Below are 16,142 nucleotides of genomic sequence, written 5' to 3'. Positions count from 1 at the left end.
TAACGGTTACATTACATTGATGTTACGGTGAAGTTATGTTGACGTTATGTTGAAGTTACGGTAAAGTTATGAGGAAGTGGTGTTGGAGTTACGGTGACATTACATTTAAGTGACGGTGAAGTTATGTTGACGTTATGTTGAAGTTGTGGTTGCTATGATGTTATGGTGATGTTACGTTGAAGTAATGGTGACATTATGGTGGTGTTACTGTATGGTAATGTTAATGTTATGGTGACTTTATGTTGATGTTATGTTGACTTTATGTTGAAGTAATGGTGACGTTATGTTGACGTTATGTTGATGTTATGTTGACGTTATGTTGAAGTAATTGTGACGGTATGGTGGTGTTACTGTATGTTAATGTTATGGTGACTTTATGTTGATGTTATGGTGACTTGATGTTATGGTGACTTGATGTTGATGTTATGGTGACTTTATGTTGATGTTATGTTGACGTTTTGTTGAAGTAATGATGACGTTATGTTGACGTTATATTGATGTTATGTTGACGTTATTTTGAAGTAATTGTGACGGTATGGCGAATGTACTTAATAGCAAATTGACATATCCCAATGGTTGCACACTTCCAAATGTACAGTTGTCTTCTAAAGCTGTGAGCAGCACATTACTGCATAAAGGGAATAGCTCACCCCCTAAAATAATAATTCATAATAATAAAGATGTATTCACACTCGTTCAAACCTATGTATGACTTTTCTGTGGAACATAAAAACATATATTTTGAGAAATGTGTCTTTGGTCCAAGTCAATGGCGTTTAAAGTTGTTTGGTTGCCAACATTTTTCAAAATATCTTCTTTTATGTTCTGCAGAAGAAAGAAAGACATACATATTTGAAATGTCATAAGGGTGAAGAAACAATGAAGGTAATTGTAAGGAATGACATCAGGTGAAAAGCAGAATTTGTTTGTTCTTTGGAGTTTCATGCACATAAGACCTGTAACATATAACCTTAATTTCATTTAAACTCAGAGGAGTTCGATCATGAAGACGTTCCCGAGCTTTGCTTGTGTAACCACGTGTAAATTTAGCAAGGAGACCACTAGTGCGTGTATTCCCGAAGAGCGTGTGTACCGTTCGGATGTGTGTGTATGTCAGAGGTAGAGGATGGGGCCGTCCAGTCTTTTTCCACAGACACAAACACCATCTGCTCTGTGTTTTGGGAAACGGGTTTCTTAGCAGCGTTCTTCACTAACCGCAAGCAAAAATGGTCAGAGCAGCGCCGCAGTGATCGGACAGGGAGCTGTTTTTTTCTGCACTCTCTCTTGTTTATCAAGCCCCTGTATTTAAGTTTAATATAACTGCAGTATTTTGCTGAGAGACCTGCGGTGGGCCGAAGGCTGCCAATGTCCCTCCACCCCACGGGTGGGGCAGAGCGGGGTGGTGGCTAGAGCGTGCGGTCGCGAGCACAGATGTGCAGGGGCTTATTTTGTGGTGTATAAATTGCAGGCTGCCCCATGTGCAACTCATAAAGGGGAAACACAGCAAAGGACAGAAAGAAAAGTGCAGTGATGAGGCCACATTCACTTCAAACGCGTTTGTGGAGCAAAAACGCCCAGAGAGTCTAAATCGGGCCGTCTCGCTGAAGGGGGATCTTGAACAGAAGGATGAGAAGCGTATTCATAGGAATCAGTCATCTTTGATTTGATGATCCCAAAGTGATGTTTCTTTGGCTAAAATTAAACCGTGTAAAATCAAAGTTGACCTTGAACAGCATTGTAGCTCGGTGGCAAACATTTTGAGAAACCAGATGATTTCAATGTAAATTGAAAATTATAGCTGCAGTCTACATGATATTAAGGAGCTTAACAATTCAAGAGAACCATATAGTTTGCTGACATGATGACTTGGGAAGGAAATGAATGTGAAGTTATTCAACAACAGCAGGAAAGATGTCCGTGAAGTCTAAAACCAGGAACCAGAAATAATGATGTTCTGTTTTCTCTAACTCGATCACCATTTCTTTCTTTTTTGAAAGGTGTGAATAGTGGAAAGTTTATTAAAAAATAGAAATTCTGTAATTTCTTCACCCACACATTGTTCAAATCTGTACTTGACTTCTCTTTATTCTATGGAACACAAAAGAAGATATTTTGAGAAATGCCTCAGTGGTATTATATCCATAAATTGGAAGTCAACGGGGTTCAGTGTTGTTTAGTTATAAAAATTCTCTAAAATATATTTTTTTGTGTTTTCTATAACCCAGTAGTAACACAAGTCGGCGTACACAGAGCTTCAAAAATATAAAAAATACTTTATTATCTAAAAAACTTTCACATGGCGTGTGACGTTTCGAGCACACAAGCTCTTCATCAGACAAAGAAACAAAGTCATACAGGGTTGGAATAACACGAGGGTGAATAAATGACGAATTGTCATTTTTGGGTGAACCATCCGTTTAACTCATTCCCTTTCTTTATATATTGTCAGGTCCTGTTTGAGACTTCATATGGGGAAGTGAATGCGCACATGTTAACAAAAGATAATGTGACCTTTGATTTCTTGTGTCTTAAATAACATGCAAATAAAAAATGTCTGGCTCCTTTTTTATATTGGGCACCATTAAGATTCCGTTCGTATCATATTCCTTGGCTGGACTGTTTGTAATTTTATATTGTTATTTAGAATGGTAAAGTCATTGATTCAGTCATATTTTTACTTAAGAAAATACTTTCTAGTGCTGCAAGAATTAAATAAATAAAAAATATTGGCAAGATAGACGTTCAGTGTCGATAAAAACCTTACTGGTTTGTTGGTCTGAGCTGGTCCCCAGCCTGGTCAGACTGGTCTCTTTGCTGGTTTGGAATGTGTTTGAGGCACTTTTCAGCTGGTCAGACTGAAGCACCAGAAAACCAGCTTAGGCTACTTTTAGCTATTTGTTTATTTTGTATAGCTCTAGAAGTCTGACAAGTTTTTAACGCATGTTGAAAATCCAGTGAATATCCCTAAGGGGAAAATAAAATGTACTACTACTACCACCACAACTGTTTTGTTATGTACTTTGTACTTTTATTTGCTGTTTGTATAGAGATTTGCAGTTAGGGTGATTATACATTTCAGAATTGATTGACAACAGTTTGGTAGACAGGAGTTAAAGCTAAAAAATGTGGCATTGGATTAAAGATTTTGAAAAAAGTAATGCCAAAATAATTATCCATCTGAAGTCTTAAAAGGTTTTAAAAGTATCAAGGTTAGTTTGAAGTAGCATAAAAAAAGATAGCTTTAGCATGTTTATCAGTTTGAAAGCTTGATAAGCCCCTCCCCTTTCCACAGAGCTGTGCCCACACAACCCCCTTTCCGTTTTCTCACACTCACTCTCAACCACAAGGACTTTACTGGCACGACAACACACCACTCCAGCAGTTCTCCTCAAATTTCAAATTTTCTCATAAATTATTTATCAAAGACAAAAATGCTTGAGCAAAGTCTTATTATGCTGGTGCTTAATGAGTGTGTAAATAAGAATAAACCTCAATGTAACAATGTTTTGTTGTCTAAATATAAAATAAAAGTCACTCACAAGCGTTTGTGTTTCATCTTTTGCTTACTAAATTTAAGTTAAAATATTATTTGATATTATATAAGAATTGTATTATGTTATAATAATTATATTATTTTATAATAATTGTATTATATTATATGATTATTAAAATATCTAATATTTGAAAATATTTTTTATTTAACTTTTTTATTGTTTATAATTTAGCGCCATGTTTTTATAGTTTATCACGTATTCCTATGCCCTAGGCCTTAGAGAGTGACATCTTGTTGCTCAAAACATTTTTTTTTTTTCACCGTTACTCCACCATAACTTCAACGTAACTTTAATCAGTTATTTTTTCTTATCAGGTTCTTTTTTAATTTAAAGACAAAAAGTTATGAATTGTTACTTGCAATGCGAGTAAATGCGTAATTCTTTGGCAGACTGCATTTTGACTCTGGCGTATCACATGGTCTCTCGATACCCGCTGCCCCTCTTTAAGTTCCTGATAGATCTTGTCTGTTGGGTTAACGTGGCTTTCATAGCACAGGCTCTCTGACTCTTTCTCGTGAGAAAGATTTGAGCGCTCGCTGTTGTTCTTACACTGAACATTTATGGTGCAACACATAACACAAGTGGGACATGTCACCTTTTTAATCATTTTTCTGTAAATAATAGCATACCTGAAAGTCTAGCGCCGTTATTCATGAAATGTAACAACAGCAATTGGTTGTCTTCAGAAGAATTCAAATATAGTTTGTAAGTTGTTCGTCTATTTTCCAGTTCCACAACCTCATGGCTTTCATAATTGCAAGAACTGAGTGATGAGTTTTCATGATATTATTTTTGTTGACCACGCAAAAATAAAGATTCTTTCATCGTTGACTCTTCCTCATGTCATTCCAAACCCTACTGCAAAACACAAATGAAGATTCATTTTAAAACGTTGGTAACCGGAGAACATTGGACTCCATTTACTTCTAATTGGACACAAAACCACAGAGACATTTCTCAAAATATCTTATTTTGTGTTGCACCGAGGGAAGACTCATATACAAGTTTTGAATGACATAAATGTGAATAAATGATGACATCATTTTTATTAGTGAATATCCACATTAACAAGAACAGCATACACATACAGAATGGCAAAGGATTGAAGCTTTTAAATATTCAGTGCGCCATTTCTCTTGAAAGTGATCTTTGTCAACTGTATCTTTGTTGTGGATGACGCAGGAATCACAGATCTGGCCTTGGGTTTGCCCTGTGCCCCGTCACAGCGGCCGATGGGGCAAACCTGCACTAATGTGGGGTTACACTGGCAGTCTCGGCGTGGGAGCCTCGTAAGCCACTCTCTCCACCTCAAGATTCACCATTTCACATTCCTCAAACCAGACCAGGCCAGATCACAGCAGATTCGGGCCAGAGCATGGTCGACCAAAACCCAACCACCAACCTCTGCTCCCTGAAGTTCAGAGCGCTTCAAACACACAGATCTGTGTCACATGCCGGCGTGCCAGTTTATCCCTCGCTCACATTTCTCGTTTTATCTCTCCCACGGCTCGAGCCAAACGTGACATTTTCTCAGTTTCGCTCGTGTTTGCTGGTGGCCCAACAAACAAGCCACTTTTCATGCCAGGCTCGTCTGAGGTTAATGTAACGGGTTTGCAGATATGACAAACTTTTCGACTTGCAATAGAGCGTTCACTTTATGCAAAATGTGCATTTGCGTGTACGATGCGTGTGTGCACGAGTTGCGTGCTAAAGCTCTGAGTCTCGCTGCTTAATTCGTGTTTGGTGTGTGTGCATGGTCTATCTACGGGTTAGTGTTTGTGTGCGTGTATATTAGACTTGTTGATTTCCTGTGGTGCAGACAGAGGTTTCAATGTGCCAGACTAAAAGAAGAGCTTCGGTGCAGGATGTAAAGATGTTGTTCTCACTAAGTATACACAGACGTGAGACACATATTTGGACGCGTGCGTGCGTTTCTGCGCGTCTGAATGTTATGCCTCCACTGGTGCATATAGGAAACCAAGCATATTCATCCTTTAATAAACGTTTGAGTGTCAGTGTTGCATGCAGTCTTTAGATAAATGCGATCTCAGAGCTGTGTGTAGTTCAGATAAAATCAGGTCTGCAAAGAGAGAAATGAGATAAGAAATGGTAAGCAAGAGATATCAGTTGAGCCAGCGCAGCAGTACTTTAGATAGAGATGTACAATATAACTTGGCATGACCTTTTAGATGATCACGATTAAAAAAAGCTAAATGTAAGCACCTAGATTTGCATGAAACATAATAGTGTGGATATAGTGTGTACTTGGCAGACAAAAAAAAACCTTTCTCTCAACAGGTAGTGGTCTAGCTTTTGTTGAAACCAGTAACTATGTGTTGGCACCTACAGTATTATTGCTCCTTCATGACATATCGCTTATTTCTCCCTTAATTCTTTGTAAGTCACTTTGGATATAAGCGTCTGCTAAATGACTAAATGTAAATATATTATCCCTGCTGAAAAAAAAACTATAGAAACCCAATAGAAATCTCATAAATTCTACTCATTTCTAAGATACTTTTTTGTGTGTTTTGGGCATTATTGCGGTGTTCTCAGCTACCAGATCCCTGGAGAAAAAACAATAGAAACCATTAAAGATGTTATAATGGTTTTAAAGGGATTTGTACTGCCTGCTGAAAAGAAACAAAGAAACTAGAATACCCCTACAACCCAATGGCTTTTTTCCATTAAAACCATTCCAAAATTCCCTTTTGTAGTGTGTTTTGGGAATTATTCCAATAGGAATTAACATCCCACCAATATAATCCATCACAAACCAGTAGACTCCATTATAGTTTCCCTTAAAACCAATACAAGTCCCATTATAACCAATTAAACCATTACAACTTCTTTAGTGGTTTATATTGTTTTTTCTAAGCAGGGCTGGCTTTAATGGAAACTGTAATGGTTCTACTGATATGTGATGGATTCTGTTGGTGGGATACATCTCTGCTGAAAAAACAATAGAAACCCAAAAGATACCATTGCAGAAATGGTTTCCATTAAAATACCATTATGAACCATTCGTTTTTCCATTGAAACATTACAAAATTCCTTTTTGTAGTGTGTTGTGGGCATAATTCCAGCAGAATTAAACATCCCACCAGTATAATCCATCACATACCAGTAGAACCATTACAGTCTCCTTTAAACCCAATACAAATTCCTATAAAACCATTAAAATCATTATTACTTCTTCTGTTGCTTTTTTTCAGCAGGGATTTTGGAATAATGGCCAAAACACACTACAAAAAATAATTTAATTTAATAAAAAATGTAATGGTTCATAATGGTATCGAATGGAAACCATTTTAATTTCTGTAATGGTTTCTGTCGGGTTTCTATTGTTTTTTTCAGCAGGGATAACATCCCACCAATAGAATCCATCACATACCAGTAGACACCATTACAGTTTCCATTAAATCCAGTACGATTCCCATAAGACCATTAACGTTTCTATAGTGTTTTGGGGGATCTATTTAAAAAAAGACAAAAATAGAAAACTGCGCATAAGACGATAGAAATTCTAATTGATTTACTGGTTATAATGGGAATTGCATTGATTGTGATGGAAATATTGGATAAATCTATTGGTATGTGACGGATTTGGCATGTGATTGGGAAATTAAATCCTACTGGAGTAATGCCAAAAACACATTACAAAACAGAATTTTGTTGTAGTTTTATTGGGAAAAGCTAATGGTTCAAATGTTTTTTTAACGGGAAACAATTTCTTTGATGGTTTATTTGGGTTTCTATACTTTTTTTCCGCAAGGATATTAAACTCTGGCTTTGTTTTAACCTATGTTTGGACCAAATATGGACACCAACGGACATATTTTACCCAACCATTTTAGAGCCCATTAAAACTTTTGCATTAAAAGAACCACCTTCTTATCAAAACCAATTTTCTATGTAGACTTATTGAGGGCTTTATGACCTTATCCATCCATTCACATTACACTCATGCATTTGCCCGACAATGTTATCCAAAGCGACTTACACATTCAACATTTTATCTGCCCTTATGTGAATTTGCAAATTTATTCTTTCCTTTCTGTAGTGGGAGACACAGATACGCGTGATGTAGTTCTGTGGAACTTTAGTTTTTCTGTGATTATCAGAATGCAATGAGTCACTCAACCTGCAAAGTGAATTCTGGGTAGGGATGTGACCACAGGTTGAGAAATTAGTGTGTGCACCGTAAAGTGGCTATGTGTGTGAGAGAGTGTTTGTATATGTTCCATGGTAGAACGGTTGTGTGTGTGTTCCATGGTTAGGCGTGCGGTTGGTATGACCTGCTTTCGTTTGGACCCGTCACTCATTTGGTTCAGAGAGACGTTGTGAATCAGAAAGCAGGTTTGCATGGGAGAGAAAAAGAGATTTCTTTCAGTCTCTTGCCTCCTGTTGACTTGTCCTTATCTGACACATCTAACATAGCGTATTACATGACATTAACACTTCATTTTAGCATTCATTAATCTTACATTTTTAATCAGTATTTATATTCCCTTGCATCCAATAATTGCAATGCTATACCAGTTGAACCACATAAACACAATAATGTCCCCTTTTCTTGTGTGTGTTTGCTGCCCATCCACCTAAGCAAGACTCTTTTGTCTTGTGTGCCTGCACACGGCACTTTTTTTCCTGTGTGTTTGTCTCTGCATCTGGTTGCATGGGGTTTGCGGCAGACTTTTAATTTTGTGCCGCGAGGAGATATTATTGTTTTGATTAACACTCTCTCTTTTTTCTATGCTCCTGTAGACACAGTGCGTCTGAAGAGGATTCCCACGCTGTCATTTGTTTCTCTTTAACCAGACGTGAACATGCGGAGAGCAAGTACACACAAATACAGTATATCATATCACACACATGTAGATAGCAGCGTATCATAGCACATCTCACAAACACATTGTTCTTAAGCTGAAAATGAGTTTATTTGGGTTTAGCCTGTGTAACTAAAATGACAACAATCACTTATTTCACATATATATCTTTGAGCACAAGCGTCATGTGAGCGCTCCAAATGACCTTTAACATCTAGATGTGCCCTAAATAAAACACAGCATTCAAGCAAACACGTACAAAGTCGACGTAGTCTTGCTACATATATCTGACTTATCTTAAAGGGATAGTTCGCCCGAAAATGAAAATTCTGGTATCATTTACTTGTCCTCCTGTCATTGCAAACCTGCATGACACTCTTTCTTCTGTAGAAGACAAAATATATTTTGAAGCTGGTGGTAACCGAAAAGCCCCGCCGCCCATTCACTTCAAATGTACCGACAGAAAACCAATACAAGTGAATGTGTTCTGGTTCACAATATTCTTCAAAATACCTTTTTTTGTGTTCTGTGAAAAAAAGAAAGTCAGGTTTGAAACGACAAAAGAGTAAATAATGATTTTTTTATCACTTTGCCGTGTTTTATTGTAATGTTTTTAGGAATGTTAATTTACTGATACATTGTATCTGCTTAAAGGTAAAAATGTATCGTAGTATTTATTTTGTATCATTTTTTTGTCTCTTGAGTAGCACAATGACTGTGTGATGTTAAACACTTTACAGGGTTGTGTATAACACGTTACATCACATTGCAATATTTCACTTTTTTAATCACTTTAAGTTCTCTGTACTGAGCAATTTCAAAAATTTTGTGTATTAATCTTACATTGTTACTGGAATGAACACAATAGACAATGAAATTCATTTTTAGTTGAAATTGCATGCATGGGAATTAATCGTCATCATCGTGACAGCTCTAGTCGTAGTGTTTAGCTTGTAGTGAGCGAGATATTCAAGAAGGTAGTTCTCAAACAAATGCTTGATCCAAAGTGCAGATTGTGTATTCGCTTTCTCAGGGTGGCAGATGTTTTTACAGCGTTGTGGTTAGTCAAAGAAAGCTCACACAAATGAAGGGAATCGTCTCTGTGCGGGTTTAAGTGTGCTTTGCTCAAGTGCTGAATTCTGCATCATTTGTGTCACACAAAGCTTTCGTGACAATAGTCTCAGGTCTGGTTTCCGCCACTGTGATATGTGCTGTTGCGTAGGTGTGGAAACATTTCTCTCTCTCTCTCCTCAACACAAATGCAACTTTTCACAAATTATTTTACAAATAATATTTTTTAGTTACCCTTGCAAAGCTGCACAAAACACGACTGCGGGTTACTGTATTTAAGGTATATATTTTAGTTACCTGTAACTGGCATTCACAATATTTCGCTATTCTTGTTTTGGTCGCTAAATGAAGGTCGTTCCACATTCGTTAACACGCAATAAAATAGTTTACGCATGTTAATGGTTCTGCATCTTGGGCCAGGTGTCTATGATATTTTTGGGGGGTAAAGAAAACATGAATTATGTTGCAGGTTCTCATAACATTACTTACAATTTATGTTAAGTGGACTTTACTCACTTTTGATGCTCGGAAAGTTTCTTTATGTGTTACTCAGGGAGTGTGTGTCTATATGTAAATCAAGGGGGTGTGTTAGTGTAGGAGGTGTGTGTGTGTGTGTTGGTGTGTTTGTTTAGGTGTTTGTCAGTTTCATATGGGGTGTGTCTTGTCAGTAAATGCGATTGTGTGTCTTACTTTTTAAGGAGCTGTGTGTTTGATGTGTGTGAGGTGTTTGGTGTGAGATTTGACCTTTTTGACTTTTGTCCATATACTGTAAGTGTCAGTAGCTGGTCAACATTATTATAAGGGATAGTACCCCTAAAAAGAATAATTCTATCAACATTTATTCAGCATCATGTTGTTCAAGACCTGTTCGACTTTCTTTCTTATGCAAAACACCCAATAGAGATGTTTGAGATATATGAGTATCAGTGGTTTTCTGTTCATACAATGAAAGTCTACAGAGGCCAAAGTTGTTATCAGTGTGGTTATCAATGTGAAATATCTTGTTTTGTGTTCTGCAGAAGAATAAACACGTCACACATGTTTGGAAAGATGTTCAGTAAATGATGAAAAATTTATGTTTCAAGGGATTCAAATTGCCAAGTGACATTAAAAATAAATGTCTGCAGGCGACTTTGTTGCTGCATGTAATTTGTTGGAGCAATAAACAAAACTTGTTTTTCTATGTGAAAAATACTTACCTGACCCAGTTTTCTCATTGGTTTGTTGATATTGTTTATAGTGCAGTATAGGGGAGAAGTGTGTGTCTGCAGGAGAGGTGACGACTAGAGAACTTTATCAGTTTGAGAGCTGTACCGTAGGAGGTTGAAAGGGCCCAAATGCTCCTGTGGGCTCTGTGATTGGGGCCACAGTAGAGGTTTGTGGGCAAAGGCTCGGCATTATAAAGCAAAGGAAATCAAACCATATCAAAAACACTCACACACACCATACGAGCAACATTGACATAACGTTCTGTTTCTGCAGGTTATAATTCGGATTCATGGTTCATTGCTCAAGCGTGTCGCCGGAGATTTGATCTATGACGCATGACGAACGTCTCTGAAATAAATGTTCATGCTTAAATAAGAACTTTTATAGTTGTTAGGATGTAAATTGGTAAAAGTGAGCTGTCTTCTGAAGTAGCTTTTTTACTGTAATGGACTTAAGTAAAAGACATATTTCGATTGCTCAACATAGGCAGCAATTCGTCACTTTGGCATAGAGAGCCAACAAACTTTAACAATGTACAAACCAGACATCCTCAATCCCACAAACCAGGTGTCTATTGGTGGCAAGATATGACCCAATGCATGGAGGTTTGTGACAAGAGTAAATATGATTTATGAACAACGGCTAGCCTAAAATTGAATTTATTTGGCTTTATGGTCAAAAAATGCACATTGAACTTCGAAATGACACAGGGACGAACAAATAAAGACAGATCTTTCCTTTTTCAGTTAGCAGTTAAAGGGGTCATATGGCGAAAATACGTGTTTTTCTGTGTTTTTGGTGTGTTATAAGTTGTACAATTTCACAAATTAAAGTGTTGGAGCAAAAAATGCTTTCTATCTAAAAGCGAATGCTCACCAAGATATGACTGAAACACCACATGAAACCACACCTCCACAAATCTGAGTTCAGTTCACGGTATGATTTGACTGAGAGCGCCCAAATGTATACGCAAGTAAGGTGGGCGTACCTGTCAGTACAATTGAAGAGGAACCTGATGTTCCAAATATGGTAAGAGGCTTTACATTTCCGCCACACGCTTGCAGTATTCGAACAATCACTACACACTGGTTAACAGGCCAATCATAGCACACGTCGCTTTTCAGAACGATGAGTTTTGTTAAAAATCTGTGCATTTCAGTGAGGCGGAGCAAAGATGATATACAATCATGGGGTATGTGGAAAATACAGCGTTTTTTTAACCTTAAATCATGTATACACATTGCATTACATCTTAAACAAACCATAATATTTGTTTCAGCCGTGTCATATCACAACTTTAATTGGTCAACCAGCCTCACCAAACTGGTGCACCGTATATGTTTATTGGTCCACCAGTAGTACCAGCACCAAACCAGAACATACTGGCTTTTACCGGTTTGGAAATCTGTGATCTTTCCAGCAAAGAGGGTCAATTTCATTCTCTATTCCTGTTTTGTTTTTCCATATGCGGTCAAAACCTCTGTGTTAATTAAACCATACAAGTCATGGAATATCATCTCGCCACTATTTGATGTCAAAGTGATACTTATAGGTTCAGTAGACAGACGTTATCACAGGACCTGTGACTCACAGAAAGATCATTTTTCAGCAGTGTTCAGATGGATGCCAAATTTACTCATTCGCTGGAGTCTATGAGTCATAATTGTAATGAGTGAGGCTTTCCAAAATGCTAAGAAAATGTAATACTCTCAGACAACAAGAAAAACATGTGCACAGGTCATTTTTTTAACTAGACATCTAGAAAACACTGATGCCGATAGTGCAGTAAAATTAACAACGGTTTCTCTAAAGTGCGCCTAGTACAGAGTACAGATTCAGTTCTGTCCCCGTGTACTCTCACCATATATTTCTACATTGAAGCCGGACAAGATGACAATATTGGTTTGTGCAAATTTCCGTTTGGTTGAGTAGGCCTTTTTTCTGCATTTAACACATGCATCGCTTATTAGACTTTGATGATTGAAACAGCAGGACGGAAAAATATCGCATGCAAACGTTGTGTAAGTTTGAAAAACTCAATAGCGAAACACATACAGGGAACACCTGATGTCTGCTGCCTGTGTGATCGAGATGAAATCGAGAGGGTCGGTATCAGTCGCTTCCTGTTTTTTTTGCAAAGTGCAGACATATTTCACAGATGATTTTGCGAAAATAACAATACGTGTTTTATAAGATCGTCAGACAGCGTGTGTGTGGCCTGTGATTGCCGCAGCAGAAGTGAGAAACAGTTTACCGTTGCAATAGTGCTGCTTCCGGTCTGGGGGAAACTAACAGCGTCTGGCTGCTGGATTGTCACGCAATGGCTCGTCTCTTCATTGCAGTGCCGTTGCGCCCTCAGACGCAAAAACAGGAAGTAAGCAGGCGACATAGGAAGTTGTTGGTTTTTTGATGGCCATTGCAGTGGTTTTGAGACTTCTCTCACAGAAGAAGGGGGCGGTCAGTTCTTTAGCGTGGGAAAGGACAAGACGGTGCTGTTTATCCTTGGAGAAATATCATTTTTGACAGAGAGCGAATTGATATTAAGCAATCACTTACTGCCCTCTCCAGCAAGATTCAATGAAAATAAAATGGGTGGTTGAAAACGGATAAACATGATATTTTTGAAAAAAATTATCTTCGTTGTTTGACAACAAAATCAGATTTTAACAGTTTGAATGTAATTAATTATTCACTCACATTTGTATTGTTGCGTACGGTTCCATATGCTCTTGTCCTTCTTTGCTCAAAGGAACATAAATTATCATTTATCTACAGTACAGTATTGTAGTGTTAAGTCAAACAATCCATTAATAGTTTGAGAAAAGCTCATCATTGCAATGTTTACAGTTATTCAACAAAGTTGAATAATGATACAAACGGATACTATTAAAATTACACTAGCGGAAAAACAACATTATAACAGAACGGTCACCGTCCTGCCCTGTAATATCACATCTCGGATTCCCGACAGAACATACACAGTGTGCTTTAATTTCATTCATTTATGTTTGTAAAAATATTTCTACTGATACATGGCTTTGAATTTAAAGTGTCTTTATAAAAAAATATATATATTTTTTAAAATAAAAATAAAATATCTCCATGCTTTTGGGGATAATTTCGGCCTACATGTTTTTTTAGATATGTATTCTGTAGAAGTCTGGCGTGTGTTTCAGACACATTAAAAAGAGAGAAAATCTTTATAAGGGATCAGCATACAAAACATTTTTTATTTGAGGTTTTATTTCGTTCATGTGTACGTATCGGAGCATAGATTTACATGAATGAATTTACATAACATGAATATTTTAAATCCAAAAATGTTGTCTATTAGAGTATAAATTAGTAAGCAATGCACTAACAAAACACTTGTATTTGTTTTAACTAACTTTATTGTTAACAAGAATCTTAATTTCACAAGCTGGATGATTCCTTCTCATTTTCATTGAGTGTCAATTCTTTAGGGTTTTGTTTTTAGAATGATGAGTGAAGTCAGTCCCTTTTTAGTCCTCCTAGAGTCCTGACCTTAGACTTGAAGTCAAAGCTAGGTGCTCTTTCAGACAGAAAGTATTGAGAAAAAGGTAATGTTATTTCACAAGTGGTAAGAACGTATCACTGATATCACCCACAATAACCCGATCCCGGCAGCGTTTGCCACACACTCAAGCAGATGAGCCCTGTGGTGACCCGTCGACAGATTCGAGATCATGTAGTGGCTGCAGTTGGGTTCTTAAAAGCCACTCTCCATGATTTCATTCGCTTGAAGAGGAAGAAAGAGAGGGCCTTACCTCATCTTTCTGATGAGGTTTTCAATGTGTTTACAGAGATGTGGAAAGCCTGCTGTTGGTGAGGGTAACTGCCACAAACCAAGGTGAGGCGGCTTCTCAAAACCCTTTCAGATAAGACGTACAAGGATTGCCTTAGCTAACCATAAAAGACTTACAGTGTGATCCGACATTAAAACAACCACTGAATATAAGGATGGTTTTGGGGCCTGCCCTTGCTTCTTAAACCAACCACTCAGCTCCGAAACGAGAACATCATGTTCCTCTGCCATCTTTAGCACAAGATGGCTTTATTGGCCTAGTTTTCCTTGCTTTTGAAATTGAACATTGGGTGAGACAGATTGATTTTTTGTCACTCTTAAAAATACTGGGTGGTTTCTGCCAACGGTGCGCTGGTACAGAGCATGTTTTGGACGGAAATGTGTATTCGACTCTGCGTGCGCAATGAGTCGAGAGTATTTATGTTCCAGAAGAAAGCATCTGTTTGCTAGACATCAAGTAATGCATGCAAATATCCTCAGAGCCGACAGACATGGCATAAATCCACAAGTTTAATTTCACATGATCTGCCGTGTTCAATTACTTGGGACGAGATTTTGAATATATTCAAATCTGATGTCATAACACATGGTTACAGCAAGAGATGTTATTGGGACCAATAAGAGCCACCATCAAGATTTTAATGGCTTTGACCTGCTGATAGTGAGCTCGAGTTGAGGTTTTTAGAGTCTGGACTCAGATTCCCGAGTTCGGAAAAACGAATGACAATTGATCGTTATCAAATTTTAAAAGACCGAGAGAGAGGGTTGTCCTGCCCACCGCCTGACCACTGCGGCCTGGCTGGAGAGAGACCGACTCAGGCAGAGTTTCATAGACTCAATGTATATTAAACCCGGGATGGAATTTCATACACTGATGATGGCTGTCCTGCATCAAACCAGTGAAGTATCTCTACTTTCAGTTTGCCTCTTTCCCCTTCATCTCTTTCTCTCTCGCTCCCTGACACCATCAGTCATTTTTTCACGTATCCGGTTTGGTTATAAAAATATCCCGTTGTGTCATTCTAACTGAGATCTAACTGACATCAATGTATAGTTTGGGTTTCAAAAGACACATTATGTGTATTAAATATTGCTATTCTAGTGCAGTTAGAACGACCATTTATTCTGAAGAATAGTTGTTCTGGCTGTGTATTTTACTGCTTTTACAACATATCGCTCTATTACTTAGGCAGTATTTAAAAACAACTTTACTGTAAAAAAACAGTGGATTTTTCTAGACTTTTTAAACAGATTTGCCACATAATATGTTTTTTTTTACAGATTTTTTAATGTATTTTTTTAAAACGTAAAATTACAGAAAATAGACAAACAGGGGCAAAGTTTAATTTCACTGGGAAAATCTGTTTCTTTACCGTTTATTTTTGACACCCCATCTGAGGCCAGTTGTTTTTAACAAGATTTCTTTTTTTAACGTTTACTTTTGAAATACGGTCAAAAACAGTATTTGGACAGACGACACATTTACATGAAAAATGGGGACAACTATTAAATAAACAGTACTGTATATCCTATAATTTCATTTTTTTTACAGTGTTGTTAAAAAAGTGGGATCGCACGTTACATGGTGGACCATTTAGAGTGCTGGCCAAGCACTCTAAATGAATCTGGTTTTATGATTTTGATGGATTTTGG

The sequence above is a fragment of the Triplophysa dalaica genome, chromosome 11 (genome assembly GCF_015846415.1).
Source record: "Triplophysa dalaica isolate WHDGS20190420 chromosome 11, ASM1584641v1, whole genome shotgun sequence".
NCBI classification, from domain to species: domain Eukaryota; kingdom Metazoa; phylum Chordata; class Actinopteri; order Cypriniformes; family Nemacheilidae; genus Triplophysa; species Triplophysa dalaica.
The sequence above is the reverse complement of the archived record's forward strand: the minus strand, read 5'-3'. Positions refer to the sequence as shown.